This window comes from Somniosus microcephalus, unplaced genomic scaffold, assembly GCF_052327205.1.
Source record: "Somniosus microcephalus isolate GS21.2 unplaced genomic scaffold, FLI_Smic_1.0 unresolved_chr2, whole genome shotgun sequence".
Classification (NCBI taxonomy): domain Eukaryota; kingdom Metazoa; phylum Chordata; class Chondrichthyes; order Squaliformes; family Somniosidae; genus Somniosus; species Somniosus microcephalus.
Genome location: NW_028225180.1, coordinates 64,229,081 through 64,244,964, shown reverse-complemented (window position 1 = coordinate 64,244,964; position 15,884 = coordinate 64,229,081). Strand labels below are relative to the sequence as shown.

The 15,884-nt window shown below is 46.7% G+C and overlaps 1 long non-coding RNA gene and 1 pseudogene across 2 annotated transcripts in view; both read right to left on the bottom strand.

Moving 5' to 3' along the window:
* Positions 1-15,884, bottom strand: part of LOC147092727 (NACHT, LRR and PYD domains-containing protein 3-like) — a 1,209,123-nt pseudogene that overhangs the window by 47,776 nt on the left and 1,145,463 nt on the right. The window lies entirely within an intron of this gene.
* LOC147092743 (uncharacterized) lies at positions 2,609-13,752 on the bottom strand. The gene is made up of 4 exons (XR_015075072.1): positions 13,354-13,752; positions 8,823-8,988; positions 6,852-6,956; positions 2,609-4,127 (listed from the first exon to the last, which is right to left on the bottom strand). It is a non-coding gene; the product is annotated as an uncharacterized LOC147092743 (long non-coding RNA).

The following is a 15,884-nucleotide window of genomic DNA, read 5'->3' as shown; positions in this document are numbered from 1 at the left end:
GAATTGATATACTGATAATAGTAGGGGATTTCAACTTCCCCAATATTAACTGGGATAGTCAGAGTGTGAAAGGCTTAGAGGGGGCGGAATTCTTAAGGTGCATCCAGGAGAGCTTTTTGAGCCAGCATGTAGAAAGTCCTACAAGAGAGGGTGTGGTACTGGGCCTAATTCTATGGAATGTAGCCAGGCAAGTGGTGGAAGTGTCAGTAGGAGAGCATTTTGGTGACAGGGACCATAATTTGGTGAGATTTAAGGTAGTCATGGAAAAGGACAAAGATAGACCGGAAATAAAGGTTCTAAATTGGGGGAAGGCCGATTTTAATATCAGACAGGATCTGGCCAAAGTGGACGGGGATCAGCTACTTGCAGGAAAATCCATATCAGAGCAGTGGGGGTCATTCAGAAAGGAAATAGAGAGAGTACAACGGCAACATGTTCCTGTAAAGATCAAGGGTGGGAACAAATCCGGAGAACCCTGGATGTCAAGGGATATACATGAATGGATTAGGAAAAAAAGGGAGGCTTTTGGCAGATACAAAGGACTAAAAACAGTGGAAGCCCTAGAGGAGTATAGAAATTGCAGGGGGGGTACTTAAAAAAGAAATTAGGAGAGCGAAGGGGCATGAAAAAACACTAGCGGGCAAAATAACGGAAAATCCCAAGGTGTTTCATAAGTATATTAAGGGCAAGTGGATAACCAGGGAAAGAGTAGGGCCCATTAGGGACCAAAGTGGCAATCTGTGTATAGAGCCGGAAGGTATAGGTGAGGTTTTAAATGAATATTTTGCATCTGTGTTCACTATGGAGAAGGACGATGTAGGCACAGAAATCAGGCAGGGGAATTGTGATATACTTGAACAAATTAGCATCCAGGGGGAGGAGGTATTCGCGGTTTTAGCGGACTTAAAAGTGGATAAATCCCCAGGTTCAGACGATATGTATCCCAGGCTACTGTGTGAGGCAAGGGAGGAGATTGCAGGGGCTCTGACACAAATTTTCAGATCCTTTCTGGTCAGAGGGGAGGTGCCAGAGGACTGGAGGACAGTTCACGTAGTACCATTATTCAAGAAGAATAGTAGGGATAAACCAGTGAATTACAGGCCAGTGAGCCCAACATCAGTGGTAGGGAAATTATTGGAAAAAATTGTGAGGGACAGAATTAGTCTCCACTTGGAGAGGCAAGGATTAATCAAGGATAGTCAGCATGTCTTTGTCAGGGGGAGATGATGTCTAACCAACTTGATTGAATTTTTCGAGGAGGTGACTAGGTGTGTGGATGCGGGTACTGCAGTTGATGTAGTCTATATGGACTTCAGAAAGGCTTTCGACAAGGTCCTGCATGGGAGACTGATCAAGAAGGTAAGTGCCCATGGGATTCAGGGCAAGTTGGCACATTGGATCCAAAATTGGCTTAGTGGCAGGAGGCAGAGGGTGATGGTCAAAGGTTCCTTTTGTGACTGGAAGCCTGTGTCCAGTGGTGTACCACAGGGATTGGTGCTGTGTCCGTTGCTGTTTTAGATATGAATGTAGGAGCTATGATCAGTAAGTTCGCAGATGACACGAAAATTGGTGGACTGTGGTAAATAGCGAGGAGGGAAGCCTCAGGCTACAGGATGATATAGATGGGTTGGCCATATGGGCAGAACAGTGGCAAATGGAATTGAACCCTGAAAAGTGTGAGGTGATGCATTTTGGGAGGACTAACAAGGCAAGGGAATACACAATGAATGGTAGGACCCTAGGAAGGACAGAGGATCAGAGGGACCTTGGTGTGCATGTACATAGATCCCTGAAGGCAGCAGGACAGGTAGATAAGGTGGTTAAAAAGGCATATGGGATCCTTAAATTCTAAGCCTCGGCTAATGAAGGCAATAGCAGGGAGGTTATGATGGAGATGTACAAAACACTAGTTAGGCCACAGCTGGAATACCATGTGCAGTTCTGGTCACCACACTATAGGAAGGATGTGATTGCATTAGAGAGGGTGCAGAGGAGATTCACCAGGATGTTACCTGGGCTGAAGCGTTTCAGCTATGAAGAGAGACTGGACAGGCTGGGGTTGTTTTCCTTAGAGCAGAGAAGGCTGAGGAGGGACCTGAGGTGTACAAAATTATGAGGGGCATAGATAGGGTGGATAGAAAGGAACTTTTCCCCTTAGTAGAGGGGTCAATAACCAGGGGGCATAGTTTCAAGGTAAGGGGCAGCAGGTTTATAGGAGATTCGAGGAAAAACTTTTTCACCAAGAGGGTGGTTGGAATCTGGAACTCACTGTCTGAAAGGGTGGTAGAGGCAGGAACCCTCAACACTCAAGAGGCATTTAGATGAGCACTTGAACTGCTGTAGCATACAAGGCTACGAACCAAGTTCGGGAAAATGGGGTTAGAATAGATAGGGTTTGATGGCCGGCGCAGACAGGATGGGCCGAAGGGCCTCTTTCTGTGCTGTATAACTCTTTGACTCTATGTTTGGAAGAAAGAATGAGGAGAGGCAATTCAAACTAAACTGTACAATTTTAAAATGGTTGAAGGAACAGGGACCTCAGGGTTTATGTAGAGAATTATTTGAAGTTGGCAGAATCAGTTGAGAAGGCTGTTAAAAAACAGACGGTATTCCTAGTTTTATAAATAGAGACATAGAGTACAAAAGAAAGGACATTATGCTAAACATTCATAAATCAGTGGTTAGTCCTCAGCTGGAGTATTGTGTCTAATTCTGGGCACCACACGTTATATCCTGTCAAAGCCTTGGGCAGGGTGCAGAGGAGATTCACTATAATAATACCAGGGATGAGGGACTTTTGTTACATGGGCTGATGGAACTGCTCTGCGGACAGTCTGTTTGACACCTCTGATCTAGGTCTATAAATAGGGTCACTTTCAGTAATTCTTTGGTATCCTGCACTGAGAACATGCCAGGATTGGTTAGTATTCACAGACTTGAAGGATGTACTATTATTAGATCGGGAAAGTTAGCACTGTTCTCTTTGGAACAGAGAAGGTTAACAGGTGACCTAATAGAGGTTTTCAAGATGATAAGAAGTTTTGATACAGATAGAGAAAAAACTATTCCGTCTGGTGAGTGGGTCAATAACCAGAGGTCATAGATTTAAAATCATGGCAAAAGATCTACAGGGAGGATGAGGAGAATTCTTTTCACTCAGTGATGTCGGGATCTGGAGCGCTCGACCTGAAAAGGTGATGTAAGCTGATGCCATAAATAGCTTTAAAGGGAGTTAGACAGGTACTTGTGAATGAGGAACTTGCAGGATTACGGACAAATAGTGGGGATGTGGGACTGAGCTCGGCTGCTCTGTCAAAGGGCCAGCACAGGCACGACGTGGCCTCCTTCTGCGCTGTAAGTTTCTGTGATTCTACTAACTATAGCTGTATAATTTGCTTGAACGTCCGGAGGATCTTCATAGAACCAACAAGTTGATTAATCGCAGGTGTCTGAATCAATATAATTGGGATCATTCTAGTCGGTTGATCGGACACTCCCCATGGGTTTTTTGGGACTGTTTGGGTCCAATACTTGTTCACTGGTTTAGCATTTTGTAAAAATCTCTTTCCTTTAGCCCACAGCTGATTTTTTAAAATCATCTCACTGTTCCTCAATTTACTTTATATAATTTGTAGGACATTCAACTCATGACCTTCCCTAAAACTACAGCCAGTTGTCTCTCTGTGAGAAACTACTAAAATTCTGGGTTCCCTTTGAATTCAGCCCACAAATTATAATATTGTACCCGTTACCCTCTCCTTTTTACATAGACTGATGGATCCAGTGGGTATTTTCACATTTGTGTTGTTGTTTCAGATTTAGAATATTAACAGCTTTAACCCTTTCTTTCCTATATGGCCTGTTTTCCTTCTGTAACATTCTACGATTCTAAGATCTGATATCCTATCAGTTCTGTGATGTTTAAATAATCCAAACTTATCCTGTGTCCCTCCCACTCACCCGATGTTCTTGTCTATTAAAATGCCACTCGTATGTTAACAATGAGCTGACTCCATCCACCCCTCCTTCAATCGCCTGTTCCAGTCTGTCCCGGTAGAATTTCGTCAACTGGAACAGCTGGTAATCGTCGCACTCTGTCAAAAACTCAGTGATTGCAGAGTTTGGATCTGTGAACACAAATGGAGAAAACTAAACTCATTATCCACTTTATATGCAAGCTGCTACATTGCCTCTTATACCAGACAGCTGAAACCTCCTGTGAGCCGCATTATCAAACACTTTCTCAAACCACATATACACCGCAGATGCTGCATCCCATCGATCTATAGAGTCCATTCTTTAAAAAAAAGCTTGCAAATTTGTCAGACATATCTTGCCTACAGCTAGTCCATTCCAGCCTTCCCTGATCACCCCCTGTATCTCAACATTGACTAATTCAACCTTAAATTTCAGACTCGAGCATTCTGCCCATAACTGCCGTAGACTGGTCTAGTTACCCGATTTATCCTCTCTCCTCCACTGTTGAACAGAGACGTTACTTGGGCTCCTTCGGTGCTCCAGTGTGTTGTTTGTACCTAAAACTGATTGAACAATTGTGGAGAGCCTGTCCTCCCTCCTCTGTGATTTGATTTAACAGCCTGGAGTGCGTTATCTCTGGGCCCAGTCACTTACCCGTCTTGACTATTTTTTCAGCTCCAAATCCTTCTCTACATTTAACTCCAACTATGATCCCACATCCTCCTCTAGTCCACCTTCTCGCACTACCACCATCATTTTTAGAAATTATTGGAAATATTTGATACCTCCTCAAAACATCATCCTCCACAACTGGATTCCCCCTTCATCCCCAGTGATAGAACCTTGAGTTATTACTTTACTTTTCATAAACCCTGACTTTTTATATTATCTGCTGGCCTTGAACCTAATTCCCTTTTAACCACCCCGCCCTACCCTACAGCCAGAGATCACCACCTTGATGCTTTGTTTTACATTCCATTGCCTGACTTTAAATTCCCTCAATACAGCCCTCAAACCAGGCCAGCGTCTGAGACTCAACTATTCCCAGCTGCTTCATCAGTGACCTTCGCTCCATCATAAGGTTAGAAGTGGTGCTGCTCGCTGATGGTTGCAGTTTGTTCGGCTCCATTGGCAATTCCTCCAATAATGAAGTAGTCCATGCCTGATTGCAGCAATACGTGGATAACATCCAGTTTTGGCCTGATATGTCGCAAATAATATTCAAACCAGACAAGTTTTTTTTTTTTTAATTTGTTTTATGGGATCTGGGCGTCGCTGGCAAGGCCAGCATTTATTACCCATCCCTAGTTGCCTTCGAGAAGGTGGTGGTGAGCCGCCTTCTTGAACCGCTGCAGTCCGTGTGGTGATGGTATTTTGTTACGTAGCGGTTAGTTACAACTGAGTGACTTGCTAGGCCATTTCAGAGGGCAGTTAAGAGTCAACCACATTGCTGTGGGTCTGGAGTCACATATAGGCCAGAGCAGGTAAGGACGGCAGATTTCCTTCCCTAAAAGACATTAGTGAACCAGATGGGTTTTTAATGATAATCCGATAGTTTCATGGTTACCATTACTGATACCAGCTTTTTATTCCAGATTTATTTAAGTCCCCAGCTGCCGTGGTGGGATTTGAACTCACGGCTCTGAATCATTAGTCCAGGCCTCTGGATTACTAGCCCAGTGACATTACCAGTACGCTGCCGTTCCCAGTGTCAGGCAATGACCATCTCCAACAAGAGATACCATAGCCATATGCCATGACAGTCAATGACATTACCATCAACAAGTCCCCCACATCAACCAAACTGGAACAGGACCAGCCACATACATCCCCGTGTCTATTGGAGCAGGTCAGAGGCTGGGTATTCTGTGGCGAGTGGCTCACCTCGTGACTCCCCAAATTCTCTCCCCCACCTACAACATACGTCAGGAGAGTGATGGAACACTTTCCATTTGCCTGGACGAGTGCAGTTACAACAACACTGAAGATGCTCAACACCATCCAGGATAAAGCATTATGCTTGATCAGCACCCCATCCATTGGGTTAAACATTGACTCCCTCCACCATTGGCTTACTGTGGTTGCAGATTGCTGTCCACAGGGTGCCCACCAGTAAGTCAGCAATGCATCTTCGACAGCGCCTCCCATACCCATGATATCCACCACCTAGAAGGACAAGGGCACCAAGTGCATGGGAACACCTTCGTTTCCAATTCTCCTTAAAGTCACATACAACCATAAGTTGGACATGCATCACCTCTCCTTTATTGTCGCTGGATCAAAACCTTGGAACTCCCTACCCAACAGCACTGTGGGATCACCTTCACCACATGGACTGCAGAGATTCAAGAAGGTGGCCATTATCACCTATTTAATGGCAACTTGCTATGGGCAATAAATGGGGGCCTTGCCAGTGACACACACGTACCAGAAATTATTTTTTAATGTATTTCTAGTTGTGTTTTTGGTTTTGACTGTAACAATTTTCTGCTCTTCTTGCCTTCAAAGAAAAGGTCACAGCCGTTCAAAGATGTTCTTCCCTCTGGAATCAGATATCTCTATCATTCTCCGCTCACCCTCAGCTCACTCGGGATGACCTCCTGCTCCCTGGCTTCAAACTATTGCTCAGGAAGACCCTCCTCTGAGTCACTGTCTCCATCCACCTTACAGTCCCCATCTATTGGACAGTTCCAGTACTCAGTCACAGGTGGAGGGGCTCCCTGTGATGCTTCTCTAGATGGTCACTCACTTCCCTCTTTCTAATCAGCCCCTGTCCTGTTCCCTCGACCTGTGAGAGCTGGAGGTCCTTGCACGAGATCTGGACCCTTTGTCGGGTCAGAAATTATATTGTAAATAACATTCTGTGTTCTTACCTGTGTCCATTCTCATTCTTGTTGAAGATGTTGGATCTTCTCCCCTGGTTGGACCTTCAGCCATGGTGGTGACAGGTGTTCCCAGATTATAATGCTCTGTAATAACTATATTAATAGGAGGGTTAGACAGAAATATTAAAATGAGGAGAGCGCTGCCTTGTTGAACATGATATCAAGTCCCTCCTCCCCATCAGTACACCAGCTGTGAGCTCCGGGATCGAGCATTTCCCGAGTGTTACGATCAACTCTCCACATCAGGTGTGACACAGACAGCTGCCCAGTGAAATCCTGTGAGTCCCGCTGATCTCCACAACCAAGTTCCCGACGGGCTCCCATTGGCCGAGACTCCGCACTGGGAGCGCCCATTGGTGAGATTTACTCACACAGTGCAGGCCAAAACCAGCCTTATTCCTGAGGTAGGGAATGTTCTGCAGGGAAATGTGGAGCGGGGTGATCATTGATGGATTAAATGATCCTTCACTCGGTTTTACACAGTCTGGCGCTATTGTATTTTTTATTCGCATATTTGTATTAATTAATTTTGATTCGAGTTTTGATATTAAATTCTGGTACTTTATGAATATGATGATTCCTATCCACACACAATATATAGCAGGGTGTGATCCTCTGGTCTCGATCGGCAGTGACAGTGTCCCTGTGTTCATGGAGATGTGTCCTGATTGGTGTTTCTATTTGAATATATTGACCACATCTCACATCAGAACCTGACTAATAAGCACTGTAGGAGGTGAGGATATTTACCGCTGTTCCACGAATAATAATAGAATGTTATGAATCATGTAACTTTAAACAGTGAGGTGATGGACAGCATTGATTTGTGGAACATTTTCACTGATTTTATCAATCTCAGGAATGGCCATAGATGTACAAGTGGTAGATTTGCCTGCTGTTTTAGTGAATATTCTCCACTTGTGCGCGTGTCTCGCTGTGTGGGCCCTCGCACGTGCGTCCAATCAAACTCTCAGTCAGCGTCCTTTCCTTTCCCCACTGGGGAAATGTAAAATTGATTCACTCTCAGATCAGTAATTTCTGCAAACTATAGTTGAAGTTATTCTCCAAATTATAACCAAGTTTGAGATCTTGTAAGATTCAGTTATCTGCTGTGTCACTCACGCTGACACTGGTACAATAAACACACAACAACTTGCATTTCCAGCTAAGTAGCCAAGTATGACAAAAGATGGGCTCAGACTAAAGGCGGTAGAAGGAGGCGTGGTCAGAATGTTGGTCACAGCAGTGAGTTTCGGAGGGTTCTAAAGGAGGAGGAAGCTGGAGAGGTTTAGCTGGGGAATTGATGAGCATTGAGCCGGGACAGCCGACATAGATGGGGGGAGGAGGAGGTGGTGAAATGCCACAAGAGGCCAGAGTCACAGGAATAGAGATATCTTGGTGGTGGGGATTGTGGGGTTGGAAGAGTTTAGAAACAGGAAGAGATTGAAACAACGATGGGACTTTTAAATTGGAGACGCTCGGGGAACCGGGAGACAATGTAAGTTCTCAAGCATAGGGATGATGAGTGAGTAGGGCTTTGAAGTTACATACACCACTGGCCCTGGCCCCCAACCCGCTGACCCCCCCCCTTGCGCCCCACCGGCCCAGCCGCACACCTGAATCACACTTTGGAAATCATCCCCCGAAAATGAACCCCATCATGTTTAACAGTTGATCAGAGTTAAACGATTTCATGGCAGGTGACGGGAAAACCACGAGGCAGCAATTGCCACTGGCGATATTCGCGGATCAGCATTTCACACATTCGGATCACCTTGCTCTGCAATTTTCTTATTTGAAGGGAATAAACCTTGAGCTAAAATGGCACGGAGAGGCATCTCATAGTGAGGTGCGATGTGTTTATCCTCTAACTTCATTATCAGCAATTTCTGGGCTGCAGCTTCCTGCTGCTTGTGTGTTACTGAAACCAACCAAACTCACTGTGTTTCTGCCACTTACCCGATGTTTTAATCCACTGAGTTTTTCCTCTTAGATTAACCCCACCATGACAACGGGCAACCCTTCTTCATCGCCTGTTCCAGTCTGTCCCGGGAGAATTTCACCAGTTTCTAGAGCTAGTCATCATCCCACGTTCGGAGCATCTCAATGATTGCGGCATTTGGAGCTGTGGATAGAATTGTAAATAGTTGTGGACGGTTCAATTCATGAATTGATACTGAAGGGTCACTGATTTTGAGGAAAGATTACAGCAAAAATAGGCTCAGTACAGTCAGGACATGGTGTTGGTGAAACGGAAAACATTGTTAATGTCCTCAGTGGGGCTTTTTTTAAATCAATGTTAGACATGGGGGTAATTTAAGAAAGAAAGAATTGCATTTCTATCGCGTCTTTCACGACCTCAGGGCGTTGCAAAGCGCTTTACAGCCAAGGAAGTACTTTTGCAGTGTAGTCACTGTTGTAATGTAGGAAAACTTTAGGCACCCGGTGAAAAACAGGAGGTAGCGAATTGGCACCGATTTTACACCCCGGGCGATGTTTTTGTTTCTCATTTACTTTTATTTAAACAAGGGGGTAGATTTTGGTTTCATGCGATTGTGTAAAACAGGTGATAGCGAGTCGGCAGCCCGTTTTACATCACTCCCAGTGTGTATTACCATTGAAGTGACATCTGATGTTCCCTGGGGTTCAGTTCTGGGGCCTCAACTTTTCAACATATTTATTAATGTCTGGGATGAAGGAAGAGAGTTTTATATCCAAACTCACAGATGACCCTCCGTTCAGGGGACAGCAAGTAGTGCGGACTGAAGCACGGGGCTGTAAGGGGACATAGATAGAGTAATTGAGTGGAAACACTGCGGCAAATGGAGTTAAACGTGGGCAAGTTTCAGGTTTGGACCCAGGAAAGGTAAATCGGAGTATTTTCTAAATGGTGAGAAAATAGAAACTGTCGAAGGAGCAAAGAGATTTGAGAGTCCAAGTATATAAATGATTAAAAGCCAGTACACAGATACAAAAAACAATTAAAAAGGCTAAGGGAGTGTTTCTCTCAGTGGGGCAGGTGGACCAATCTTGGTGCGGGTTATGATCCAGCAGGCAGAGTCTTGGATGAGCTTCTGTTTATGGAAAGTGGAAGATGGGAGTCCGGCCAGGAGAATATTGGGACCGGAGGTAACAGGGAGGTGATGGTTTCTGCAGCAGAATAGCTGAGGCAGAGACGGGCGATATCACAGAGATGTGGGGTGGAAAGCTCAGCTCAGAGTCAAGTAGGACGGCGAGGATGCGGTCAGTCTAATTCAGCCCGAGACAGAGGCCAGGGAGGGGCTGGAATCCATGAGGAGGGTGTGGAGGATGGGGTGAAGACAATGTTTAATTGGAGGAAATTGTGTCTCATCCAGGATTAAATGTTCGACAAGCAGTCTGATAACACGGAGGCACTGGGTCGAGGGAGAGGGTGGTGGTTCGGTAGAGCTGGATGTCGTCAGTGTACATGTGGAACCTGACGTATTATAGCATGCAGCTGAGAAATAGGAGGGAGCCCAGGATAGATCCTTGGCGATTCCAGGGGTAACGGTGTGGGGCGGGAATGAGAGGCAAGAGGGGTGGAAGAGGGCCAGATGTTCATAGGAGAAATTGCCAGAGGAGTAGAGAACCAGCCCATGGTGAGATTTAGAGATAAGGGCTACACCACCACTCCAGCGGATTGAGCAGGCCGAATGGTGGAAGGTATCGCCAGGCGGGGAAGCTTTATTGAGGGGAAAGGTGTCATCACCCCTCAGCCAGGCCTCCGTCAAGGCCATGATGGCGATGATCATCCACAATAATAAGTCATTCTAGGATCCTTGAGCTGGCTCCTCTTATTACACATCAAACAATTGATGTTCCTGAACCTGGTCCCCTCTGCTTCAAACATGAAAGATTCCCCTGATCTCCTGCTGAAGCTAAGGAGGGAGCTCGGGGGACCTCGCTGGAATTCTGTCCAAGTTGCTCTGAGAACTAGGCTGAGAACGCTGCACCGAATTTCAGGGTAGGAACCCAACAGCCTAGAGACAGGTGAGATTTATGTTATACCATTCGAGGCTGCTTCACTCCATCACAGTTTCAATCTCCTGAACAGGAAACTTTGGATTTTAACTAAGTTTGCTATCAAGAAACTGTCACTGGAATATAGGAACAGACCCGAGTGATTTATCCCACACAGCCTGTTCTGGCATTTTATTACCCAGGACAGCACTTGTACACTCTCAGGAGCCGCAAGCCTACATTTCGTTGTACTGCACTTGTGCACTAACAATGACAATAAAGTTGATTATTATTATTATTTAACATTTAGCTGGAGCTTTTTCCACTTCAGAGCCCCTAATGCCGGCCGGGATCACCTGTCGGGAACTGCGCGCTCTCAACCCGCGATTTTCCCTTCACTGATTTCACTGTGAGGAAAATCAGACTGCCAGTGGGCAATAGAGCCCCTGCTGTTGTCGGCCCATTCCTGCAGCGCCCGATATATAAATTCCCCTTTACTGACATGGATGTTTACAGCACAGAATGCAAGCATCAGGCCACCGTGTCTGCATCCGGCTCTTTACTAGAACAAAGCTAAACTAATCTCACCGTCACACACTCTCCCATCGATCCGTAGCTTCAAAGGTTTATCCAATTTTCACAAAGTTACAATGGTCTTTGCTAAACTGTTCTCTCCCTCCCCTTGTACTCCGTGACCAACAACTCCAGCTTTGTAACACCACAATTAATCCGTCATGTATCACCGGGCGGGCTGTAGTTCCACAATCCTTTATAACAGGAACAAAGTCTTATCATCGGCTTTTAACCGGGTTTATCAGCATTTTAATTTTCCGTCCCCTTTTCCTGGTTTGCCCGAACAGAGTGAAGATTATTTACCAGCCCGCGTTTATCACAATGAAGACAATTGACAGGATATTACAGAGGAAGAATTGTCATTCTGGGTAAATCAGAACAAGGGGGGGGGGGGGGGAGGATATTAAATTAGACCGCCGACTTATCCCTGGAAATATCAGTAAAGTAAACCGAGCCTCTCATCATAGCTCAGTCCCTTCATCTCAGCTGTCACCCTGAACAATTACAGCCGGACTCCCTCCAGAGCCAATCTGTCCTTCCTGGGACAGGCGTCCCAAGCTCAACACACCGAGTTCCAGCTCACTGAACAACTGCAGTGACCTCGAGTATTGTTTAGAGCTGGAATCCAAGGTTTAGTGATTTCTGTATCTAGAGTGAACTCTGTGTGACCCTCTCCCAGTCATTCCCTATTCACGCTGTATTCCAGTCTGTAACCCTTCAATCCAGAGTGTATTGTCCCACATTGTGTTACATTAAATGTAGAGGGCATAATAAAGAAATCTGCAGTTTATACAAAAAATGACCGTGTGGTTGACAGTGAGGAAGAAAGCTTTAGACTACAGGATGATATCGATGAACTGGTCTGTTGGGCAGAAAAGTGGCAAATGGAATTCAATCCGGAAGAATGTGAGGTAATGCATTTGGGGCGGGGCAACAAGGCAAGGGAATACACAATTAATGTGAGGATACCGAGGTGTGGAGGAACAGAGGAACCTTGGAGTGAATATCCACAGATCCTTAAAGGTAGCAGGACAGGTCGATAAAGTAGTTAAAAGGCATAGGGAAGTTATGCTAGAACTGTATACAACACTGGTTAGGCCACAGCTTGAGTACTGCATGCAGTTCTGGTCACCACATTACAGGAAGGATGTGATTGCACTAGAGAGGCTGCAGAGAGTTACAAGGATGTTGCCAGGAATGGAAAACTTTAGCTATGAGGAAAAATTGGATAGGCTGGAGTTGTTTTCCTTGGAACAGAGGAGGCTGAGAGGAGATTTAATTCAGATGTATACAATTATGAGGGGCCTAGATAGAGTGCATAGGAAGGAACTATTCCCCTTAGCCAGGGGGTCAAGAACCATGAGGCATAGATTTAAAGCAGTTGGTCGAAGGATTAGAGGGGAGATGAGGGGAAAAAATCACCTAGAGGGTGCTGGAGGTCTGGAACTCACCGCCCGAAAGGGTGGTAGAGGCAGAAACACCCATCACAGTTAAAAAGTACTTGGATGTGCAGTTGAAGAGCCGCAACCTACAGGGCTACGGACCAAGTGTTAGAAGGTGGGATTAGGCTGGGTAGCACTTTTCCGACCGGCACGGACACGATGGGTCGAATGGCTTCCTTCTTTGTTGTCATTTTTCTCTGATTAAACTGTCTGTCTGACCAGCCTAGGATTGGCGGACACTGTGGAGTCCATGTTCCGGGTCACTCTCGCTCTACCCCTCTTATCAATGAGAGGGATGGTGGGGAACGGGAGCAGGTTCAGCCGAGGGTCCCAGTGTTGAGCAGACCGTCCTCGGTCACTGTCCGAGCGGACACAGAGAATGGCTAGAGCCGCGGGGAGAGGGCCCATGGAACATCATCTCACCAGGAGACACCGGCTTTAAACAGGGAGATTAAAGTGAGACACTGGACACAGGCTGCATACATGAACCTTACCTGGATCTGCAGATTCTCCCTTTCCGTGTGCAGCCTGCCAGTTCTGTCTTTGTAAACTCATTGCCCACCAATCAGGAGGCTGTTCCTGGTTTTCTTCCTGCCAATCAGTTTGGTAATTGGAGCTGATCCTTGTTATTTGAGATTTGAGCTACATCTCCACCCTCTGACTGGAAGCTGCTGTTTCGAAATACTAAGCGAACCGGTTTGACAACTTGTTTAACTATGAACAAAGTTAGTTAGAAACAATTCTTTGTGAAGTATTATATCCCAATAAAAGAGAAACAGCTCCAAGGATGAATTGTAATGTCTCTATCTGGGACTTTATGAACCGTTCCACGGATTCTTTGATGTTTGAACTTTCAGACCAACACGTCAGAGCCAGTACGATAGCAAAATACTGCAGATGCTGGAAATCCGAAATAACAGCAGAAAATGCTGGAAAAACTCAGCAGGCCAGGCAACATCTGTGGAGAGAAATTAGAGTCGACATTTCGGGTCTAACCCTTTTTCAAAACTTTCCTTTCCAGTTTTGAAAAAGGGTTAGACCCGAAATGTCGACTCTAATTTCTCTCCACGGATGTTGCCTGGCCTGCTGAGTTTTTCCAGCATTTTCTGTTGTTACCTCGGAGCCAGTGTCTGGTGTTTCAGTGCAGGGAGGGCGAGCCGCCTCGAAGGGCCAACACATTAACCATTTAACTGCTGAATGCAGTTGTCCTTGAGTGGGGAGGAAATTATGTCTCTATGGTCACTTCTCTCATGTGACTGGATGGTATTCAGTGCCGCTCCTTGTTCACCCATCACCCCTGTGCTCACTGACCTATATTGGCTTCCGGTCCAGCAATGCCTCGATTTTAAAGTTCACATCCATGGCCTCGCTCCTCCCGATCTCTCTAACCTCCTCCAGACCTGCAACCCTCCGAGATCTCTGCTGTCCTCCAATTCTGGCCTCTTGTACATCACTGATTTCCTTCATCCCTCCATTGGCCTTCAGCTGCTTGGGCCCTAAGCTCATGAATTCCTTCTCCCTCCTGCTTTAAGACTCTCTTTAAAATCTACCTCTGTGAACTAACTTTTGGTCACCTGTCCTAATATCTCCTAAGGTGACTCGGTCTCAATGTTTTTTCAGATTACGCACCTGTAAATGAGCTCGGGATGTTTTACTACATTAAAGGAGGTGCAGAAATTCGTATTGTTGTTCAGAGACAATGAAGAGACAGGGTGCGGTTCAGTCTGAGAGAGGGGCGGTTCAGTCTGACAGAGGGGGTGGTTCAGTCCGAGAGAGGGGCGGTTCAGGCTGAGAGAGGAGCGGCTCAGTCTGAGAGAGAGGGTGGTTCAGTCCAAGCCAGCGGGCGGTTCAGTCTGAGAGAGGGGGCATTTCAGTCTGAGACAATGGGAGGTTCAGACTGAGAGAGGGGTGGTACAGTCTGAGAGGGAACAGTTCAGTCTGAGAGGGGATGGTTCAGTCGGAGAGAGGGGGCGGTCCAGGCTGACAGAGTGAGGGATTCAACAGTGCTGTGTGATAAGACTCACTGTTAATACTGCAGGAGTGTGACCAGTACCAGCGCTGACAGAGTGAGGGATTCACCAGTGCTGTGAGATAAGACTCACTGTTAATACTGCAAGAGTGGGAGCAGTACCAGCACTGATGACGTGAGGTTACCGTAACGTTGCGTCCTGCGCAGGCGCAATGATGGTGGCCACGCCCCTCAGCAACGGCACCCGCGGAGTTATGACGTCAACGCGCGCTCCTGGGCTCGCGCTGAGTTGGTTTAACGGCCGCGCGGGGTCACATCAGGAGCCACGTGACCCCGAGTCGCAAACGCTTTTCAACACAGTGGGCGGGGCCCTGTGTCGTTCCGGCCTCTGATTGGTGAGCGCAGCTGTCAATCTGCGAGTCGCAGCCAACAGAAGAGGCGGACTCAGTGATCGATTTAATTTGTTGCGCTTGCGAGCTCTGTGGCCGCAGTGCGCATGCTCGGTGCTGCTCCCGCTTCCCGGATGAAGCGCGGGCTTTTGTAAAACTCGGTTGAGGAAGAAACGGTTCAGGAGATAAAATGGCCGAGTTACGGTGAAGCTGCTGGGAACCGGACTGAGGACTGGCGGATGGAGCCGGATCAGAGACTGGGCGGGCGGGCGGCGATGGTGCGGGGATCCGAGAATCACAGACATTTACAGCTCAGAAGGAGTCTTGTCCGCGCCGGCCTGTCCCACAGAGAGCGATCCTCCCCAGTCCCACTTTCCAGCTCCTTCAGAACATCAGAAACAGGAGCAAGAGTGGGTGACACGGCCCTCGAGCCTGCTCCGACATTCAACCAGATCCTGGCTGATCATCGACCTCACTCCACTCTCCCGCCCCATAAGAACATAAGAAATAGGAGCAGGAGTAGGCCAATCGGCCCCTCGAGCCTGCTCCGCCATTCAATAAGATCATGGCTGATCTGATCCTAACCGCCAATCCACTATCACAGAACCATCTCCTGAATCTAACAGAATTAGACACATGAAATAGGAGCAGGATCAGGCTACACGGC